Consider the following 12,955-nt stretch of genomic DNA (forward strand, 5'->3'; position numbering starts at 1 on the left):
GAAAGACTGTGTAGTAGAACACCAGCGTTTTAAGGGTTGAGGCCTCAAACCTCCAAACTAGAATGACTACAACCTCCAGAAAGGCCGACATTACATTTGCCAGGTGTGGCAACCAAGGACACATGTGCACTGTATGCACATCCTCCAAGGTTTGTCTCTGCATCCCCTGCAAGTTCAAAGGTCATGTTTGCAACAAAACAAAAGGAAACCCGAAAACAATTGCACAACTGGCTCCTACAACACACACACGTACATATGCATGCACATAAACATCCAAAGCCAAAACACAAAAAAATACAATTCACCATCAATGATACAGAGAAGGCACCGAAGAGCAGTTTCCTGGATAAGACAAATGAGTCTTGTGCCAGAGAATCACAACGAAAATGAACCCACCCCTAAGACACTTAATGGCCCTACAGGACAACTAGATTAACATCAACTATGAGGTGACAAAGCAAATCAAAAGGTAAATACACCACTGGATAAATTTCCAAATAACATTAATGCAAAGAATAGATGAACTGGAAGATGAGTTTACATATATTGCACACAAGAAAATACACAAATGAAACCAGCACTCCAGTACACAGTTTAACCCAACCAAAGTTTATCACCATCACCATCACCAATCACCATCGCCGATTTGGAATCACCATCATGTGGAAAACCCTATGAAAGACATAAATGTTAGCAAGACATCAAACCAGCTGAATTTGTCTTGGGAGGCGCTCTACATCCTGGATAAAAGAAAGAAGGAATAGACAGATACGTAGAACCTGAGTCAATAGACACCAAAATAGTCAGACCACAAACCAATACAAAACTCAGAACAACCGAACCCAGTCTTATAACAGTAGACAAATCAGACAACGAATTTGAGAGATTTCAACGTGTATCTAGAAACAACCACCACCCCAAACATCATCAAAAACATCACACACCTGCAGTCAGTCCAACACAAATCAACACTATCGTTAACACCGCACCAGCAAGCACTACTAACATCAGTGAAACAAGTGTGAAGGCAAAAAGCATTGAAGAAGAAAATGACAAAATGCTGTGTAGCTGTCTGATGTTCCAAAAAGATATTAACATATCTCCTACCAGTGCCCAACACTGAACCACATTTCATCTAACAATACTGCAGAAACTGCAACAGAAAACAGCACCAACAAGAAGCTAATTGTAATAAATTAAAATCTAACTAGAGAAAAAAAAGATATAGTGCTCATGCTCCAGATCTGCCTGCACAGGTCAGAACCATTTGACTTGGACAAATCTTACATAGATCAAATAGAGCACTAGAGGTCTTCATCTGAGTTTATGCTCGCTTGAACTGCTCAGTGTAGTTCCACATAACTTTGTCAGATGTCAATGCAGCCACTTTGGACTGATTAGATTAGATTAGATTAATACTAGTTCCATGGATCATGAATACGATATCTCGTAATGATGTGGAATGAGTCAAATTTTCCTATACATGACATAATTAAGTTAATTAAACAACATAATTAAGTTAATATAACAACTTTTTTGATTTTTTATTAATTTTTTCTGTTTTTATTATAAATTTTTTGTTTGGTTTTTTTCTTTTTTCTTAATTTATATCTAAAACTTCCTCTATGGAGTAGGAGGAGTTGTCATTCAGAAATTCTTTTAATTTCTTCTTAAATACTTGTTGGTTATCTGCCAGACTTTTGATACTATTTGGTAAGTGACCAAAGACTTTAGTGGCAGTATAATTTACCCCTTTCTGTGCCAAAGTTAGATTTAATCTTGAATAGTGAAGATCATCCTTTCACCTAGTATTGTAGTTATGCACATTGCTATCACTTTTGAATTGGGTTTGGTTGTTAATAACAAATTTCATAAGAGAGTATATATACTGAGATGCTACTGTGAACATCCCTAGATCCTTAAATAAATTTCTGCAGGATGATCTTGGGTGGACTCCAGCTATTATTCTGATTACACGCTTTTGTGCAAAAATACTTCATTCCTCAGTGATGAATTACCCAAAAATATGATGCCATATCTAAGCAATGAGTGAAAATAGGCGTAGTAAATTAGCTAATTTACTAAGATGTTTATCACCAAAATTTGCAATGACCCTTATTGCATAAGTAGCTGAACTCAAACGTTTCAGCAGATCATCAATGTATTTCTTCCAATTTAATTTCTCATCAATGGACACATCTAAAAATTTTGAATATTCTACCTTAGCTATATGCTTCTGATTAAGGTCTATATTTATTAATGGTGTCATACCATTTACTGTACGGAACTGTATGTACTGTGTCTTATCAAAATTCAGTGAGAGTCCATTTACGAGGAACCACTTATTAATTTTCTGAAAGACATTATTGACAATTTCATCAGTTAATTCTTGTTTTTCAGGTGTGATTACTATACTTGTATCATCAGCAAAGAGAACTAACTTTGCCTCTTCATGAATATAGAATGGCAAGTCATTAATATATATTAAGAACAACAAAGGACCCAAGACTGACCCTTGTGGAACCCCATTCTTGATAGTTCCCCAGTTAGAGGAATTTGCTGATCTTTGCATATGGGAGCAACTGTACTCTACTTCCTAAAGCTATTGACCGGTCTACTACTATAGTTACCCAAGTGCCGCTCACTCCCCCTCTATAGGAACGATGTATGTGAACATGAAAAGAAGGAGAGTGTAAAAGCGAAACATGATTCCCAGTAATACTCTGAGTACGAACACTGGTCGTCATAACAATGTTTTGAGGAGATTTTTGTTAGTGACTGACAAGGATGTTGGCTGCATGGACTGTGGCAAGTGATTTGCTCTCCTGCATAACAGATTTGGCGCTACACATCTGGAGGCACGTGTATACTGAATACGACAAAGTGTAGGTCTAAGTTCCGAAGCATTACCAGTTCCAGTGAAAGCTGCGGTAATCACAAAGAAGCTTAGAAATGTGTTCCAGAGATCCTCGTCCTATTATATTAACATTATGTGTCAGATTTCGCGCTTTATATCAGTAGCTTGTAAATGTCAGTTCAGAATTGGGAGATGCAGACGCCTCCAAAATTTTGCTTGTCCTACAACAGTATCAGGAAACAATGACAGACAAGACGATGAAATATGTGTTAGTATCATGCCCAACATTGTGCAGGCCACAGATGTGGATGCATGTTCACTGCAGAGAGCCATGCAGAAAAATATTTAAAGAATTAAAGATAATGACACTTCCTGGCTTATACATTTATGAATGTGTGTGCTTTTTGAAACCTCACCAGGAAGTTTCCACACTGAACAATCAGGCTCATAACTACAAAACAAGAAATAGAGATGACTTTGATAGAGAGACCCACAAAATAGAAATTTACCAAAGACATGTACATCATTAACCAAAAATACTTTTTAGTACATTGCCTGCTACAATAAAGAAAATTAAAGAATTTCATAAATACAAATTAGAGCTAAAAAAATCTTTAATAAGGCATAGCTTCTACAAAACTCAAGAACATCTAGATATGAATAAGTAAACGTATTTATGTATACTGATGGAACATAGTCGTATTTCTATGTAAGATTGTAAACTACTTAAAGATAAGCAACTGTATTGTAATTGATCCTGGCTATGAACTGACTACATTCATGCAATGTATATTGTTAACGGATGAATAAAAAAATTGTTTGCTTGTTTGTTTACCAAGGTTAAGCACTGCAAAATATGATACTGGTGACAACTGAATTCTCTGAGAAGAAAAGAATTTGGCGAATTTATTAAGACTTACATCTAGGAGTAAAACCCAGCATTGTAACAAGATTTGATTGTCACTTAGCCAGGTGCTAATACATACAAGGCACTGCAATCCTTGCAGAATTATGGATGCATTACATACATTTCGGATACAGCCTTGAAACACATGTTTGATGACGATTATTTGATAAATAAGGCTGCAGTGGGTTATTCCACGACGTATGCTGTCACAGATAAACGATTTCCGAAATTTCATTTTCGTCTTTCGGAAGATATGTCGCATTGTGTAAGTATGCAGTGGAAGACCCCTGGATATGGTAAAGTTAAAATTTATTAAAAAATGAAACAGCGATAACGACAGAATCAAAGACCGGACTATAAGCGTCAGCAAATATATTAGTTATGAATGCGCAGTAAAGCGCAGACAAATGACCATAAAACATCATTCATGTTTTTACATGATTTTGTTTCACTCTCTCGTATGTAGAAGTTTAGTTAAGATGGTTTGCTCGGAGTATGACGGCGTATGAGTGTTTTGCATTATATGTGTTTCTGAACAAGAGAAGACTTAATAACAGTATTAAGTATTTTTATTTAAGTGAAATAGAACCAAGTTAAGAGGAATTCCTTCATATATATATATATATATATATATATATATATATATATATATATATATATGGGCACAGAAAAAGAAACAACCCAAGTTAAAGTGAATGAACAATAGCACAATTTCGTACATACAGGACATTTCACAACAATGCCCTGTACTAATATTCTCTTTTCATTGCAAGCGAAAGGACATTTACCAATCAATTCCCACCTTTTCATTATATTTTTTTAATATTAAAATACAGCACATAAACATAAGACTGTCTGTTTCAAAAGAAAACTGGCGACGGGAGTGCGATACAGACAAGCTTGATGTAAGAAATGGAGAGTAGTTGGGGCAGCTTGTTTAGAATGCTACTATACAGGGTGTTACAAAAAGGTACGGCCAAACTTTCAGGAAACATTCCTCACACACAAATAAAGAAAAGATGTTATGTGGACATGTGTCCGGAAACACTTACTTTCCATGTTAGAGCTCATTTTATTACTTCTTTTCAAATCACATTAATCATGGAATGGAAACACACAGCAACAGAACGTACCAGCATGACTTCAAATAATTTGTTACACGAAATGTTCAAAATGTCCTCCGGGCTTTTTGTAACACCCTGTATGTAGTTAGACAGTAGGATAAAATCATGTAAATTCCTTAGATGAGAGGTGTCTCAGATTACGACAACAACACTGCAAAAGAACTTGTGACCTTTTAGGGGATTTCAAAGATGCAATAGGAGTGCTGGAAGGCGAGAAGTTCCCTACAGTTCATTTCATTTTGTTATGGGTTCACAAACTGAAAAATCATTGTAATACAGGGCCCAAGGATACGGAGGTAATTTTAAATTATCATGGACCCAGTTTTCTTGTGTGTTCAGCAAATGAAATCTGCACTTAACTGCTAAACGCCGGTTTCCGTGTTACCGGTATTTTGGCAGTACAGTATAAATGTATTATCGTCTATTAACTGAAGATACTATGAGTGCTGAAGGGTCGCTGCTTCCGAAAAAGTCTAAATTCGTATGTTTCATAGAATAGTAACATTCTGTGGTCGCCCTTTCGATTTATGGAAGTGCCATCTGTTTATGATAGAGATGAGACGTTACATACTGTGTGTCAGATATGTGGTGAAGTATCAGAGCCGGCGCTAGGGGACTTATGACCTCAGATGTTAAGTCCCATAGTGCTTAGAGTCATTTGAACCATTTGAACCGATATCTGATCGGTGGTTGGAGGTGTTTACTGACATGATCTGTAATTAGGACATTGAGAGGTTTTGACCTTCATGTCGGTGCCATGACGTTAGAAACACACACAGGATACCCCAAACAGTGGCTAATATACCACAGTTTTTCCATTCATGATCTATAGACCACTTTTGCAGGGTTTAACTGTCAGTAAAATACGACTGCTATATGTTTCTCGATCTATACAAATTAGTTTGCCGCTGAAATTCTCGTAATTTGTGCGTGTGCAGAAAGCAGCGACAATGCTCCTACACCAACAGCAGGGGGCGGGTAAATTCAGTAAGAAACAATGGGAATGCTCTGTTCACACGAAGTTCCATGATGTCAGAGAATCACAAGACATTCTTTGTGGGAGGAGGGTGGGCATAGGTTTCTCCACAGACTGGGTCGAATAAGACAGGGGCAGAGCAATATATCTACAGAAAGTTCAGTGATATCAGGCAGTCACTTGATTTCTTCTGTGTTCTAGTGTTCAGAGACAAACCTCCTCTGGTTTGGTCAGGTGGGATGTCCCCCAACTGCCACCGTGACTTTAGAGCATCTCCACACCAACATTAGTAGGTCATCGAAAATTCCAGACATTATTCTCGTCTGTAGGACAGTGCTTTCAAATTCTGCTTTTTTCATGATCTGCTGTGGGTTTTGAAGGATGCCATGAATTTTTAGATATGTAATTGTTCTGATTTTCCTGTCTGTGCCTAGATTCCAGTGTGCTTCGAAAAATGAGGAAAATAAAAAGTAAGAGCCTCAACATGTCAATTTCCCAACAAATTCTTTAACTAAATAAATAAACTATATTCCATATGCTACCTTGTATCCTATAAATTGTTTAAATAAACAATATTCTACACATTTCCTTGTCTATCAGAGATTGTTTAAGCAACATTCCATACATTTCAATCGATTTCCTGCCAAATTTCCGATCAACTGAGTCTTTTTCCATCCAATTTCCAGGTGGAGGAGGGGAAAGAGAGGGCTGGGGCACTTACCAGATGGGGAGGGGTTAACGGTTGATCGATTTAATTAATTAGTCAATCAAATTGATATCAAAAGTGTGCTTATATTGGCAACAGGAGTTCCCAGAGGGATGGGGGAGGAGAGGAAGGGGTGGGAATTTCTTGGAAGGAAGTATTATCCCCAGGGGATCATAATCCACTTAGCAGAACAATAGGTTAAGGACCTGTCAGGCAAAGAGAACAATAGGTTTGCCCCATACGTATGCTTGCCTCTGATGTAGGCAACCCACACTAACAAATTGTGCTGATTTTCTCTCTACCCTACTACTGTGGATTTCTTTTCCTATGTATACGCAACATGATACATTTATGTATGCTCCTGGTCAATTGTCAGAGCCTGCAATATTCAACAATTTCTGCAAATAGAGAAAGTCTTCTGGCATCACTACTTTCGTATAGGAACCGAATAGTCTGTGAACAGTCTTAAGGAGATGGCGATACTCTCGAATTGATCATTTATATACATTGTAAACAGTAAAGGTCCTATCATACTTCCTTGCGGAACTCTGGATTTTACAAATATATCTGTCACTTTTGTTACATTAAGAGTGACGTGTTAAGTTCCATGTTCAAGGATGTCTTGAATACAGTCGTAAATACGGTCTGATATTCGACAAGCTCGATTTTTTTGTCACTTAATGGCACTGGGGAATGGTGTCAAATGCCTTCCTGAACGCTGTTATTTGCAGCGGTATGGGTCTCATGAAGGAACAGAGTGAGCTGAGTTTTGCAAGGTCTCTGTCTGCAGAATCCATGTTGATCTTTATAGTAAAGCATAAAAAATATTCCATAATTCCACAACAGATTGACTTTAACAATATAGTCCTATAATTTATTATGTGCATTTGTCCGACGACCCTTCTTGAAAACGGGAAATTTCTGCATTTTTTTCCACTCGCAAGGTACATTTTGTTGCTCCAGTGATCTTTGATAAACTGCTGCTAGAACGGGAGCAAGTTCTTTCGCATAATTTTTGTAGAATCTATAGGTTTATCAGCTGATCCTGACGCCTTTCCAGCATTAAGCGATCGTAGATGCTTTTCTATTCCGGGAAAGATTATCTCAGTTTCTGCCATTTCGGCGTTTGTACGGTGATTGAAAGGAGAGACCGTGTTACAGTCTTCCATGTTGAAACAATTTCAGAAAATTAATTTCAGTATTTCGTCCATCTCTCTATTATCTTCCGCTTCGGTACTGGTATGGTCACTGAGTGAACGAATAGAGGATTTTGAACTGCTTACTGATATTACATAAGATCAAATCATCTTAAGGATTTTACTCAGCTCAGTTGACTAAATGGTACTTTCAACTTCTCTCATTCTCTCTTCACACTCATTTTCGCTTCGTTCAGATTTCGTTGTCAGTTAGGTTTTGACTTGTCTTGAATCTGTGAAGAAGCTCTCTTTGTCTACACAGCAGTTTTCTGATGCAGCTATTAAAACACAGTGGGTCTTCCCCCATCTCTTAAAACCTAGTTCGGAACATTTTTGTCTGCGATGTATTGAACGATATTTTTGAATTTTTTTCTATTTGTGCCCAACATCTCATACAAAGTTACTGTTCTGCGTTTAATGGGGAAGAGTGGGAAATATATGGCTCTGAATAAAACATGGCTTGTAAATGTTCTAAGGGCAAGCCATACACCGTAAGCCTCATTCACTTTTGCTGTATTAGCAAAATATTTTATTAAAAGGTGCTCCTGCTGTCGAATAATTGATGGAAGACACTATTCGCATATTATGAATTAATGGAAATAAATAAACAGGACAAAATTTGTAATAAACATAGGAAACGCTGCAGGTTTAACGTTTAAGATGATGAGGTCTCAGAGGAGCGTAGGGTATGATGTGGGAGACCCGCACCGCTGTACTAGGCAAAGTCCTAGTGGAGGTGGTTTGCCATTGCCTTCCTCCAACCATAATGGGGATGAATGATGGTGATGAAGACGACACAAGAACAACCAGTCATCACGAGGCAGGAAAAATCCCTGTCCCTGCCAGCAATTGAACCCGTGACCCTGTGCATAGGAAGCGAAAACACTACCGCAGGACCACGAGCTGTGGACAACTTTCAAGAATAGATTGTTTATTCAGTAAATTCCAAACTCTTACTGAATGGGAGTTCTAAAAGCTGTTTTACACGTAAATGAAGTTAATTATTGAAACACATCGCAGCCTTTGAATTACACACATCAAAAAAAGTTTTGCATCACCCCGATTCCCAGACCTCCTTAAAACAGACGATGACTGTGGATATTGTATCACAGACACACTCCCTTTGACTGTTCAGAGATGTCACTAAAGCCGGCCAAAGATGTAAACAACCATGCATCAGCAGCGTCTGTTGAACGGAGGGGGTCCGACAGCTGATCAGTTCCAGTCATTTCACGAGGAAGGAGGTACGCGGATCGTGTTGTCTGTAGTTCAACCATGACTAGATTGTCAATACCGAGCCGTCCGGGGTGGCTGAGCGGTTCTAGGCACTACAGTCTGGAACCTCGCGACCGCTGCGGTCTCAGGTTCGAATCCTGCCTCGGGCATGGATGTGTGTGCCGTCCTTTGGTTAGTTAGGTTTAAGTAGTTCTATGTTCTAGGGGACTGATGACCTCAGAAGTTAAGGCCCATAGTGCTCAGGGCCATTTGAAACATTTTGTCAATACCGCGGTTCAATGGCGTCCGCATTATTACTTTGTGCCAGGAGGAGCTCTCAACATGGGAAGTGTCCAGGTGTCTCAGAGTGAACCAAAGTGATGTTGTTCGGGCATGGAGGAGATACAGAGAGACAGGAACTATCGATGACGTGCCTCGCTCAGGCCGCCAAAAGACTACAACTGCAGTGGATGGCCCCTACCTACCGATTATGGCTCGGAGGAACCCTGACAGCAACGCCACCATGTTGAATAATGCCTTTCGTGCAGCCACAGGACGTCGTGTTACGCCTCAAACTGTGCGCAATAGGCAGCATGATGCGCAACTTCACTCCCGACGTCCATGGCGAGGTCCATCTTTGCAACCATGACACCATGCAGTGTGGTATAGTTTGGCCCAACAACATGCCGAATGGACCGCTTGGGATTGGCGTCACGTGCTCTTCACCGATGAGTGTCGCATGTGGCTTCATTCAGACGTGTTTGGAGGCAAAGCAGTCAGGCTGAACGCCTTAGACACAGTGTACAGCGAGTACAACAAGGGAGAAGTTCCCGGCTGTTTTGGGGTGGCATTATGCAGGGCCGACGAACGCCGCTGGTGGTCATGGACGGCGCCGTAACGGCTGTACGATATATGAATGCAATCCTTCGACCGATAGTACAACCATATCGGCAGCATATTGGCGAGGCATTCGTCTTCATGGACGACAATTCGTGTCCCCATCGTGCCCATCTTGTGAATGACTTCCTTCAAGATAACGACATCACTCGACTAGAGTGGCCACCATGTTCTCCAGACATGAACTGTATCGAACATGCTTGGGATAGATTGAAAAGGGCTGTTTATGGACGATGTGACCTGCCAACCACTCTGAGGGATCTACGCCGAATCGCCCTTAAGGAGTGGGACAATCTGGACCAACAGTGCCTTGATGAACTTGTGGATAGTATGTGACGACAAAGACAGGCATGCATCAAATCAAGAGGACGTGCTACTGCGTATTTGATGTACCAGTCTGTACAGCAACCTGGACCACCACCTCTGAATGTCTCGCTGTATGGTGGTACAACATGCAATGTGTGTTTTTCATGAGCAATAAAAAGGGCGGAAATGATGTTTATGTTGATCTCTATTCCAATTTTCTGTACAGGTTCCGTAACTCTCGGAACTGAGGTGATGCAAAACTTTTTTTGATGTGTGTATATAGTGTGACATGGAGGATGATAGAATCCCTACTCAGATCAAGTCACGATATGTACTCAGAACATAAGTTTCTTGACCAGCATTCTTAGATACCCATAACCGAGATCCGATAAGCAATTTGAAATGTCTCTTCATAGATTCAAGCACACCACTCTGCTGTACGCTACGATAGAAGAACACTAGACTTTCTCCTTCTCGATCGATATCCCGGAATCTTCTCTCTTCTCGTCGTCCACCCTGCTGCCAAGAGCACCTCTTCCACCACCAACGTCATGACACTTCAGGCACTGAGAGCTCGAGCAGCTCCCCTCCAAGAAGACGCTTCGTACAACACTCTGACATATATGCAAATGGACTACCGTTCCTTTACTAATGATTCTATAACTAAAATACACTGGTGTCCAAAATTAAAGCAACAAACGTAAATTTTGCAAGGTTGCGTTTCTTTTGCCACAAAACAGTATAACTAGGTGATAGTAAAGTAGAAAAAAATGTAAGTAATACAGAACGTAAGCAAGTGCAACATGCATAACGGAAGACAAAAATGTTCTTCGTTTTCTAAACTTAACGGATTTGCACACACATTCTGGCAACTGGCTAATGCTTTCAGTAGATGGTTTAACCTCCTCTGGCAGCAACACAGGCATGACAACGACAGAGCATGCTGTGAACGACGTCATCAATCTCATGTTGAGGCAGTAACGGGCGTTCCTCCTGCAAAACTGCTCACAAGTCTTGGAGAGTGGTTGGCGGAAGCTGACATGATGCAACGCATCTCCTCGTGCACCCCAGACATACTCTATAGGAGTCAAATTGGGAGAGCGAGCATACCACGCCATTGGTGCATTATCTTCCTTTTCCAAGAGCACATCAACCACTCATGCTCTATGAGGTCGAGCATTATCGTCCATGAGTACGAAGTCTGGGCTCCCAGCACCTCGCAACATTCGCACATGATGTTCCAAGAACTCGTCACGATACCTGACAGCAGTTAAACCTTGCCGATTCACCTGTACAATTTCATGAAGAGGTGTTCGTGTGGTTAACATAATCCCTGCCCACACAATTAGGGATTCTCGTCGATATCGGTCTCTTTCCACAGTGTTTGGGTCCCCAAATCGTTCCCTCCAGACGCGAATCCGTCGAGAATCACTCTCCAGGCCAAATTGAGACTCACCAGTCAAATGAACATTTTTCCACAGTTCCGCCGTGCAGTATTAAGGCGGTACCATCATGCCCTTATAGTCAAATAAGTGTCCTGTCATTCTGATGTCACAAATGATCATATCTGCCCTGGTCTTCGGGATACAGTTTCGATCTCTGTAAACTGACGCCATATCCGAGAAACAACAGAACAATTCACATTAAGCCATCGGGCCACACCAGTTTGCGACTGTTCTGCTTCTGTTCTTCCTATGGCCCTCCACCGTGGGGAATTTGGTAGACGTCTTCTCTATTCCATACCAGTACTGCACCGTCTGTGACCGCGTACACAACAATTGCGGAGGAGGGACTACCTGGCAAACACTACCCCGTTTGATAGCTACCTTGACATTATCGACGGCGTGGTTGTCCGGTGACAGGAATGCTACCTTCAATGCAGAACATGTTCGTAAGGACATCTGTTGACGGTTTGTATGATTACATCGTGAATTAGACTTAAAACGGGGAAATAGCGGTTTGTTGCTTTAATTTTGGATACAAGTGTAGATATTCTATTTGACAGGTTACGTCATGATACGTCTGCTGACTCCGATTCTTATCATTTTTAATTACATATTTTAATAATATCCACCTATTTGTGCTTCTAGCGCACCCCCATTCATATTATAATCAGCATTCATCACAGATTAATAGTTCGATTCACTGGTGCCTGCACTCAATCGTGGCTGTCCTGCAGCTGCTTGTAATCAGCCTGTCGGTAAAACCCTGTCGCTCGTTCGCGCTATCTTGCCATTGTCCGTAGGTCCTCTTCATACCCACATAGCGGAAGCCATTTTCACTTAAATCTCTGTTAAGTTTCACTGCACCCTCGGGATTCTCCCAAGCGGTGTTGAGTTACAGTCTGCTACTGTCAGCATTTGCTCGACCGTTCAACAAACATTAGCTTAGGGTTTCTCCTTAGACTCATTAACTTACACTCAGCACTGAATATTTGGTACTGAGTTCTCAGATACTCTACAGTTTGTATCCTGTCACTCTTGTTACCTTTGCTAAGCAAAAATATTTTCCTGCCTTTCTTAACATTCCTTGCAAAACCTGTAGTCATAGTTGCTATCACAGCCTTATGATCACTGATATCACGTTGTACATAAGGTAAGTCCAGGTCTATTTGTGCTAGGAGGTCTAGTACGTTACATTCACAAGTTGGTTCTCTAATTATTTCCTCAATGTAATTTTCGAACAATACATTCAGAATAATGACACATGAGTCCCTGTCTCTGGCACCAGTTTTGATGCCATGATTCTTCCTATTTATACATGGCAAGCTG

Source organism: Schistocerca nitens, chromosome 9, assembly GCF_023898315.1.
Source record: "Schistocerca nitens isolate TAMUIC-IGC-003100 chromosome 9, iqSchNite1.1, whole genome shotgun sequence".
Classification (NCBI taxonomy): domain Eukaryota; kingdom Metazoa; phylum Arthropoda; class Insecta; order Orthoptera; family Acrididae; genus Schistocerca; species Schistocerca nitens.